Below are 11,057 nucleotides of genomic sequence, written 5' to 3' on the forward strand. Positions count from 1 at the left end.
TTACGACTGGTTCTCCCAATTCTTAAAAGCCTGCCAAGATGTGTCATGGAGCTGCGTTTTGTGTTTCTCTCCCGATCTAAACGATCCTAATTGGAACATTCCTCTAATGGGAACGTCAACATGGGCCATATGGATGTCCCACCCATTGTTCACCAACCAGATGTCTCCTGAGCACCTACTATCATTAACAAAATTAGCCCAGTCTCTTCCATAAGAGACAATAGAATCTGAAAGATCCACTGTCTGGTAAATTCATGCATTCATTAAATATTCATTGAACTTCTGCAATATTCAAGGTATGTCTCTAAGAGTTTGGAAACTTAAAATGGAATCTGGCATGAACACACATACAGAAAACCAGTTCTGAAGTCACATGTGATAGGGAGTTAGAGCAAGTATCTGAATCAGCAGCCCCTAGTCAAAATTGTTATTTATCAGAAGGCATGAACATATCAAGTGCGTTGAGAGTATAGAGGAGAGGGCAATTATATCAGCTGGAGGTGTGTGTGGGGTAGGGGCGGGGTTGGGAAGCACTGTGAGAAGGTGAAGTGATCAGTTGTGGACCCGGAAGGATGAGCAGGATTGTGTATCCAGAAATAAGAGGGGTATCTTCCTTCTAACGCTGCCATGAGCAAAGGCAGGACGCAGCAAAGCCCAGAATTAAAGTAGAATTGTGTATGACTCTCACAAACATTGTGTGACTCAAAAAGCAGTCCTATTTCCTCAAAGGCTCAGTGCTTTCACTTGAGAAATACATCTACTAGGAGTGACAGTTTTCTTGGAAGGTTTGGCACTGTAGGAAAAGGGACTCTGATATCAAAACAGCCATTCCCCCACACAAGATATGTTTAAAATCAACAAAAGCCAGCTCGTTTGCCCCTAAATTATTACTTGACAAGTACAGACTGGCTTCATGTTAGTTGTTAACCAGACCTCATAATTTTGACACAGGGAGGGTTATTTTCTTGTGTGTGAGTGTGTGTGTGTGTGTGTGTGTGTGTGTGCGGTTCTTGTCCTTTTTTATATCTGAGTACTCTTCAATATTGCATTTATCCCAAGGTAGTCTTCTGTTTGTCCCTGTGCTGTGTGGCCAGCCCGGGCAGCGTCAGTGAAGCAGAGGAGTGCGGAGTTGATGGGAGGACCACGTGGAACCTCACGGAAACAGACAATCATAAGGCCACCCTTCCGCAGTGTGTTCTGTGGGAGGCGCTCTCCAGAGAACCTGTCACCCACGCACACAGTTACTGCCGCCCTAGCCAGGTGAGGTAAATACTGTCCTCTGTCTCTTCTGCAAAGAAGAATATCGAAACTCAGGCCACTCTAATGTCTTTCTGAAGGTCACATAGTTAGGGTATGACTAAGCTGCTGCTCAAACCCAGGTCCACCGAAAGCAAATACTCACCTCCACAACACCCTGCTGTTTCTCCTCAGAGTTCAGACCCTGTGCAAGGCTCCACTCACTTGCCTCAGTCCGTCTTCAGGCTTCAGTAGGAACAGTGCCCAGCTTCCCTAATGGGCACAAGACTTTTTAAACAGCCATTGTCGTTCTGTCTGAATTCAGTTCTCTCTCAAGAGCCAGGCCTACGCAGGCAGTCTCGAGGGCCAAGGAGGCATTGAGAAGACGCCAAAACTCATCCAACAAAGGAGGCCATGAGTAAATCAACATACTGATGGCCTGGGTGTGTGTGCCGTGCAGTATTCCAGCAGAATTCTACAGGAGCAACCGAATGGAACTCCGGAACAGAGCAGTCCCTGCAAGGCGAGATCTGAGGGCTGAGGGGAGGGTGCAGGGCGCATCCCTGGAAGCGTGACAGCCGTGGAATGCTGGACAAACGGTGGTTGCCAGAAGTCATCGATCCTTGTGGAAAGAGCTTTCACACTTCTGGCACTCCCTTTCTCTGGGCCCGAAACAGCAGTCTTCCAAGTGGCAAAACGGGTTCGTAAGAGGACATTAATAAGGAGACATGAGAGGACAAGACACGAAGTCATCATGGCCACAGAGAAAGGAGAGCTGGGGTTGGAGTTGGAACAAGGTCTGGAAGGGCAGGATCACAGGGGACTGTGCTGAGGTCGTGGCCAGCGGCCTCTCCATCCAAATGCCCAGCCTTACTGAGTCATGGCGTCTTGGCCCGGTGCGCACAGGACGGGCATCTGGTGAGCATTTCTGCTGTGCCGTTTCTTCAGCTTCTGCTTGCCTGGTTATCATGCAGTGTGATCACTCTTTATGTCAAGAACCAATGTAAACCAGTCCAGTCAGGGCCTCACCACTCACGATCAATTTCTAAAGAAGCTTAAAAGGCTTTAGAGACAACACAATTAAGGGAAGAACATTTGCTGTTAAAAAAAAAAAAGAGTGAAATTTGTCATTAGGAAAATATTTTAGACTCTGAGGTCAGTTTGGCAGAAGAATAATCACCAAGACATCAGCATTTCCACGTCAAAGAGACTCCAGTTCATGAAGGAAGGACTGGCCCAATTCTGCACTGCCGTTTTAGTTAATGGAGCTCACAACTGTCTATGACTGTAGGGAGGTCAATTCTAAACTCATGTGACACTAAAAAAAATTAATAAATAACAATAAAAATGTTTTTCAGGGGTGCCTGGGTGGATCAGTCGGTTGGGTGTTTGACTTCAGCTCCGGTCATGATCTCACAGTCTGTGAGTTCAAGCCCTGCGTCGGGCTCTGTGCTGATGCCTCGGAGCCTGGAGCCTGCTTCGGATTCTGTGTCTCCCTCTCTCTCTGCCCCTCCCCTGCTCATGCTCTGTCTCTCTCTCTCTGTCAAAAATAAATAAATATTTTAAAAAATTTAATGTTTTTCAAATTCCTAGAAAATAATATTCTACACCCCAAAATTGTTTTTAGTAAAATATTAGTGAACATACAACACTAACATATTCGTATGCAATAACTAAATGAAGGAAACGTTTTTACGTGTGTATGCAATACCAGCATTTTTGTATGCAATACCTAAATAAAAGAAGTGTTTTATGTGTTTGAGATTGTAAGTGGGCTACCACAAAAGGCTATTCCTGTCTTTTATTTTTAGAATGAGAGCAATTTTTTTTTTAATAAAGTTTATTTGTGCATTGAGAGAGAGCATGAGCAGGGAAGGGGCAGAGAGAGAGACAGAGATAGAATCTGAAGCAGGCTCCAGTCTCTGAGCTGTCAGCACAGAGCCCTATGTGGGGCTCAAACCCACAAGCCATGAGATCATGACCTGAGCTGAAGTCAGACGCTCAACCGACTGAGCCACCCAGGTGTCCCAGAACAAGAGCAATTTTTTAAAAATTTTTTTTAAATGTTTATTTATTTTTGAGACAGAGAGAGACAGAGCATGAATGGGGGAGGGTCAGAGAGAGGGAAACACAGAATCTGACACAGGCTCCAGGCTCTGAGCTGTCAGCAGAGAGCCCAATGCGGGACTCAAACTCACGGACCGCGAGATCATGACCTGAGCCGAAGTCAGCCGCTTAACTGACTGAGCCACCCAGGCGCCCCAAGAGCAATTTTTTTAAATAGAGTCTATTTATGGATTGAGAAAAAGCATGAGCAGGGGAGGGGCAGAGAAAGAGAGAGAGAGAGAGAGAGAGAGAGAGAGAATCCCAAGCAGGCTCCGTGCTGTCAGCGTGGAGCCTGCCACAAGGCTTGATCCCATGACCATGAGATCAAGACCTGACAGGAAATGAAGAGCCAGATGGTTAATGGAATGAGCCACCCAGGTGCCCAAGGCTCTCCTTTCTAAGAAGATACAAGGAGAATGATTTAAATTTGAAGTTCATTTAAGTGGACAAACTTGGAGGCAATGACTTGCACTACGCTTAACACATGCTGATTATGTTTCTATGACTGCAGTTTTTGCCATACTACATTTCGTGTAAAATAATTATTTCTTGATAGCATCTTAATAACTTTTAGTATGACTCCATGAGTTATTGGATCTCTTTGTAGGAAAAACTCCATCATTATTTTTTCTTTGTAAGAACACATAAGTTATCTTAAATGCATTCACTTCATTCTAGAAGTTTAATAGTTTCAAAGTGTAGTGATCTTAGAGACGGAGCGATACAATAGGAAACAAGGCACAGACTTTGGTCTCAGGGTTTACGACATAGAGGCAAGGAAAGAAAACAAAAAAGTCACTGTATGTGCTGCACATCTAGCATAACGGACTCATCTAAATCTGAGTGGAAGGAGTGGGTCTGGCTATCAGGGATACTTTAAGATCAATGTGCTAAGAAGTAGAATGGTTTGGGTAGGAAAAATGCGCTACCATTTTGGGCACCTGGGTGCTACATAGGACAAATCTACTTATTCATCAGTTAATAATGGCTTTATATTTCTGACCAGCATCTCCCAGTTTGATGATGGAGGCACACTACCTCCTGCCTTTGCCAGCCCTTAGGAGAGGCTTATGTCCTGCTCTGGGGAGCTCTGGACTGGAGTGGTGATGAGCTGCAGGTGCACGGAAAGGTGCTACCCACATCTGCTCCTTCTTCTCTGCTCTTCTTCTAGGTTGGTATTTAGTTGGAATTTTTGTAAGAAATGATATGGGGTGTGGCAGGGGCATGGTAGCTCTCAGGGGCTGTCACATAAACACTGGTGAGCCACTGTTTTTACACCAAATTGGTCTATATTTTCTTTGCGTACATTGCCCATGAAACAACATCGATGCATTTGAAATTACAACAGATGAGAATTCTCTACATTTGATTATTATCAGATGTAGTAATCAATCCATATGGCAGGGGGATACACTCTACTCTCTGCTTAAGAATTATTTCTAGAAAGTTATATTATAGAGAGGGGAAAGCCAAAATAGAAAATACATAGATAAAAATAAATAGCATGGAAGCAATATTAGTGTTTGTTCCAGTCAAAGTGCTTGTAATAATAATGAGAAATACCAGTGACAAATAATGCATGCGAAGCTATTTCGTGTTTGTGTCTAATTGTTGTCAGGGCCGTGTAACTCGTTGATAATGGGAAACTGGTATCAAACACTCAGATAGTTCTGCCACTGTTTATATTTGATCCTTAAGGTCGAACAATCTCTGTCTTATGATTAAACAAGAGAATATTTCTAAATGACGTTCCTGAAAAAATGGTCAAAAGGCCTATATGCAAAATGGGCCCATCTGAAGTATGAGACTGTCAAAACAAATTCTTCCAGGAGGGATAAGAATACATGCATGATTTAGCTTGATAAAAATCTAAAAGTTGTTCAAAGTTATTATCCTTCAAGTGAAAGAATTTATGAAAAATGCAAAACCAGAGGACGGTAATTGGAATAAATTAATTCGATTTGATTCAAATTATATATTAAATATGCATTACGTGCTCAGTGCTGAGCTCATCATGTCAACATTTCTCTCTGTCCTTTATGTAGATGGTTTCGTTTAAAAAGGTCCTACTTCTTTACAGATTTACAAAAGCAGGAGGCATTGAAAGGCTGAATTTACTATTTAAAGTCATGAAGACACTCGGTTTAATTGTGGGCAAATATACTGAATAAGAGGACAATATAATAATAGTAATAATCAGAATCGTCACCACGACCACCATCATCATCATCACCATCATCACCCTCATCATCACCATCATCATCACCATCATCATCATCACCATCACCATCATCATCACCATCATCATCATCACCATCACCATCATCATCACCATCATCATCACCATCACCATCACCATCACTATCATCACCATCACCATCATCATCATCATCACCATCACCATCATCATCACCATCATCATCACCATCACCATCACCATCATCACCATCATCACCACCACCACCATCATCATCCCCACCATCACCGTCACCATCATCAGCATCAGCATCATCATATAACAAATTGGAACTTTTCCTAGTAATGCAGTTTCCCGTTACTGTTATGGACACAGGTAAACCCAAACGAATGTGTCTGCATTCAGGAAACACAAAAACATCAGGACTCAAGGGTCTACCACTGAGGCAAAAATGCCCTGGCAGAGATCATTTTTTCCTCTTTACTACATTATGCACCACATACTTCGTTACCACATTCTGTTTCCTTTTTTTGTTACCAAAGGAGAGTTGACACACAATGTTACATTGCTGATAGATGTACAGCGTAGTGATTCCTCCAGTTCCATTTAAATGTTGTGCTGTGCTCACCACAAGTGTAGCCAACATCTGTCACCGTGCAACACTATCTGCGACACTGTGACCGTTTTGCCTATGCTGTGCCTTTTATTCTCATGATTGATTCATTCTATCCCTGGGAGTTTATACTTCCACCTTTTCATTACTACATTATTAATGCAGTCTCTTTAACTGGAACATCATACTTTTTGGTTTAGGATGTGTTTTGTTGCATTAGTGGCTATTGAAAATCCCAGGTGAACCTATTCCGTGGGCTGCTAGACAGTTCAAGAAGGTTAAAAGCCAGGTAGAGATGGGGGTAGGCCACAAAGAGCAAGAACAGGGCAAAGAAAATGGTTCAAGCCGATTGGTATGGGGTCCGAGTTTAATTTTATTGCCACCTTTCTTGTAGTGCTCAGGAATCTGGGCCTTATTTGAAGGTGGTTGTAGATGTGGCCATTGGATGAGTAATTGCTACTTTTCCCTATGAAAATCTGTTTCTGAAATTAATGGTATTGCTTGCCACGAGAGGCAGATAGTTCTTAAAACCTTTGCAGAAATAAAACTTAGGTAATTTGACATTAACTATAGTGAGTTTCCTGCCTGAGCCTCTAGTTTAACATGGAGGCCTTAAGAATGGGCCAATGTTTTCCAAGAAAATATGCATTGCTATACTTCATCAATTAGTTTGACAAATCATTTAGCACCTCCCCTGGGCCAGGCACCAAGCCAGGCCCTGAAATTGGGTGGTGGGTGGAGCAGATATGCCGCTCTCTTGGAATTAAAGTCAGCCCTTAGATCCTGATTAAATGTTCTTGTGCCATGTTCTTCAGAGGCCCATAGTTTGCATCTATTTCCTCCCATTCATGTTACAATTCCTTTCTACAGAATTCTGGACTTTACACAGTCTATTTTACCATTGGTTTTCTGTCAACCAAGTTGCTTCAAAAAAGTTTGTTTGGGAAAATACACAGGCTACTCATGAAATGAAACTAATAGGGCACGGTTGAATTTTCCAAACCTCGGTGGAAAATTATACTGAGTGTACCCTGACTTCTACTTCTGAGTTTATTTCCCAGACTGATCTATAAGCTCTGCTGAAAGGCAGACTAACTTACTTATGGATCAATAATAAAGTTCAGGAAAGATGGATGTTAATGAAATGGCTGAATATGAAACACTCTAGAAACTTCAGTAATGCTTGCTGTAAAGTTGAATAAAAATATCATATTTGGTGGCAAAATATATAAGCAAAAGGAATTGACACAGAACACATTTTTAGGTATTCGTTATAAGCTGCAGATTTTGACCTAGCATTTGAAGTCAGTCACTTCTTAGAAATAATCTTCCAACAGATTTTATGACTGTTACAAAATAGAATATACACATAAAACCACCAAGAGCACCCACATCTTTGCCTTTTGCGGGATATTAGTATGGTATCTTGACATAGATAAGTCTTGAAAATGCCTAATGCATCCAAAAGCCCTCCCGCTTAGTGGGGATATTCACAGCGAGACCGATGAGGAAATTGGCATATCCAGATGAAGCATAGTTGGGTGGTGTTCACCCGTGAACCCTAGATCATTTCTCTGCTCTTTTGCCAGCTATTCCTGTGAGCAACAGGGCTCAAGCCCATAGGAGACACCACAGAAAATGCTTTAACGTTATCGAACCAAAGGGTGAAACAGTTGAGATTTTTCTTCCAGCTTTCCATCTGTCATTGATTTGATGGCTGCTTGCGAGGACATTAATTTTCTGGCGCTTCTGACTTGCTCTGCGTGTCGGCCACGTGTGCTCCCTCAGCCAGAAAAATAAAACTAGCCCTTATGTGATTGCAGCAAGAAAACTTGATCTTTTAGAGGTGAATTCTGAGGGGATACGAACACTGAAACCACAACATCTACTACGGAGACACGTACCTGAAATACGTCTTGTCATAAGACGGATTCAAGCTGGTGGGCCCGGGTTCGAATGCTGATTTGCTACGTAATCTTGATTGAAGCTCGTAAATTTTTATAGCCTCGGTGTCTTCATCTATAAACAAAAACAATGCCTCCATTAAAGGACACTTGTACAGGTTAGATGGGGCTATGAATGTACAGATTAACACAGGATTAAGCACTTATGACAGCCTAATGACTAGAAACTTGTTGTTCGGTGAAGTATTTACTAAGTATGTACTATGTGCCAAGCCCGTGGTAGATGTTAGAGATGGAGATGAATAAAACAAATGCAAAACCTCATGTAGCTGTGTTCCACTGGGAGAGATACATAATATTATATGGATAAAGAAGGTGGAGTTTAGAGACGCATTGACTTGCCCAAGGTCGCGCGGCAATGAACCCTGAAAACTGGGATGCAGAATCAGCTCTAGCTCTGATGCGTGTGCATTTTTGTAATGCGTAGTACCACCTGCCCAACACACCTGTTAAGAGTAAGATGGTTATAAGGCATGTGTCAAAGTGGGGTCCATGCAGAAAATGAGGTCTCTGGAACGAGTCATTAGAGGGCTTGCTTGCCTGGTGACTGGAGGGAGGGGGAGGTGGGGACTTCATACACATCCTTGCAGCTAATGACTGCTGCGTGGTTGGCTTAGAATTTGGAGGAGTAAGACTATTTGGCAGAAGATGCACAAAGTTAAAGGAGAGATGCCATTTTCTGTTAAGCAGAAGAGACGCCAGCTGGGTATTTTCTCCAGATGCTATTCCTTGAAAACAGAGTACATACAAGTAGCTGGAAACAGCAGTCACCCTTTCCAGGGCACCCTGCTGGATGGGCTGAGCTGGCACAGAAATGGGACATTTTCAAAGAAACGTAGTTTTATTATCTTCAAATATATCTGTTACTGCTAGGAACAGGTGAATAGGTGAGGGAAAGAATGTGACATAGGGAAAGATAAAATTCAGCCGAAAACCATGCTTTTAGTTTCTATCGCTTTGCGATCTTGGGTGTGTTTCTTTCACCACTTTGATCCTTAGTGTTCTGTAGCATTGAGATTATATTTGAAATCACATGTATTTCAGAAAGCCGTTATAGAGGCTAACCTTGATAATATGTACGTTACCTAGATCTCCACCAGCTTGGTTAAAAATGAAGTCAAGTAAACATTAATAGAACTTTTGCTAACTCCGTATTTTCCTGCCAATTTTCTGAATTCTTTAAGTGGTGTCTTTCTATCAGTTTTTGCATCATTCGAAGTTGCCACGTGCTCCAGGCTTCGGTCCCCTAAAACCGCACAGATGTCTCTGGCCTCAACCACTCGGAGAACTCTCTGGATCTCGTAATATCCTTGCAGTGCTTACAAGATGACAGTCATGTTAGGAATGAGAAGACGAGCACTCCCTTCTCCAAGCTGGCTCGGTTGAGAGAGGTCCCACGTCAGGTGTCTGGGCGCCTAAATGTTGAATAATTGACATATCCTGTCCACCACCCCCGCTCCCACCCATGTCTCCAAAATCATACTGGGGAACTTCTTTTACATCACATGGTCAAAAGAGGGCGGAGCCAGGAGGAATCAGAGTCCAGGGCGGCTTGCCGAGCCAGCACCCTCAAACACTCAACTGCATCTGCCTGGCCGTGGAAACGGCCTTTCAGGTGAGATACAGCAGGTAACCCTCCAGAGAATCCGAAGAAGACCCTGTGCCTTCCCCCTCGCTGGCCTGTGATTGCAGAAGCTCCTGGTTCATGTTTGGCATCCAGCTCAGTGAGGTGGACGCTCACCTCGGTGGGTCTGTCGTCCCCCATAAGCTTTCTGTTCGCCAGGCTGGGGCTCCAGCTCCCACACCAAATCTTTTTTTCTGCCACGTTCCTCTTCTTTCCAGCAAACAGATCTTCCTGCCACTCTTCAAGTTAGAGTGGCAATTCTCTATGAATTTTCATTGTCTTTCCCTCCGTCCCCCTCCCCCTAAAGCTGTAATTTTTGCCTTTCTGATTTCACACTTGCCTAACTTGGGGATCCCACTTCCCGAGGTTATGTATTCAAGCCGCGAAAGAACATGACCTAGGACCCTGTCTACTGGGGAATCTTGATTGGAGGGAGTTAATCTTAAATGTTCAGGTCAATTCCTAGACACGCCCCAGGCAACAGTCACAAGAATCCGGATAATTGTCCAGGCTCTGCTTCTCGAGCTCCACCTCGAAATTGTGGTCTTTGTTCTTACCTGGTTTCCTCTCTTGCACCTTTTTACTGCCCTCCCCAAATGCCTTCATAGTAACTCCTGTTCGGACTGAATGCTTGCATTTTTGATTAACATCTTCCCGAATACACTGTCTGTTCAGCCTCCTAGATCTTAACCACTGTCCCAACCCAGACAACCAGGAAAGTGATTACTACTCTTTTGGTTGTTGTATGTCACTGCTTACTGTCAACTGTTCCAACTGTTCAGCCCACAAAGCTTTTTTATGCTTACATCAATACCTCTCACTCAATAACCCCTCTGGCTCTTGGCTCATTTTTGCCTTATTTCCTTGCCTCTTATTTCTCCATAGAAGCCACTAGATTTGGCGACCAGATGTTACATTCCCTGCCCGCCTTGTATCTTTAAATTTTTTTAATGTTGATTTGTTTTGGAGAGAGACAGAGCATGAGCAGGGGAGAGACAGGGAGAGAGGGACACACAGGATCCGAAGCAGGCTCCAGGCTCTGAGCTGTCAGCAGAGAGCCCCACATGGGGCTAGAACTCATGAACGGTGAGATGGTGACCCGAGCCGAAGTTGGAGGCTTACCTGACATAGCCACCCAGGTGCCCCTTTTTTGACTTTCAATTAACCTCTCAGATCAATTGGATTTTAGAATCTCCTCACACACGGACTCATCGAGTAAGAGGTACTCTAACACCTCTCTCCCCACTTCAAGGTGGGTATATACTTAGCTTCATCGAATCAACCCATCACAGTATGCACTCGGAGACTGATTTCGAT

The 11,057-nt window shown here is 43.4% G+C and overlaps 1 long non-coding RNA gene across 2 annotated transcripts; it reads left to right on the top strand.

Annotated features, from left to right (window-relative positions):
• Nucleotides 1-1,063: 1,063 nt before the first annotated feature.
• LOC121020793 (uncharacterized) lies at nt 1,064-5,551 on the top strand. 2 transcript variants are annotated; one of them, XR_005786286.1, is made up of 3 exons: nt 1,064-1,265; nt 4,349-4,513; nt 5,423-5,551. It is a non-coding gene; the product is annotated as an uncharacterized LOC121020793 (long non-coding RNA). The 2 variants fall into 2 exon arrangements; XR_005786287.1 differs by having other exon boundaries at nt 1,064-1,260.
• The last annotated feature ends 5,506 nt before the right edge of the window (nt 5,552-11,057 follow it).

Source organism: Herpailurus yagouaroundi, unplaced genomic scaffold (genome assembly GCF_014898765.1).
Source record: "Herpailurus yagouaroundi ecotype Mexico unplaced genomic scaffold, PumYag 251, whole genome shotgun sequence".
In the NCBI taxonomy this organism is placed as follows: domain Eukaryota; kingdom Metazoa; phylum Chordata; class Mammalia; order Carnivora; family Felidae; genus Herpailurus; species Herpailurus yagouaroundi.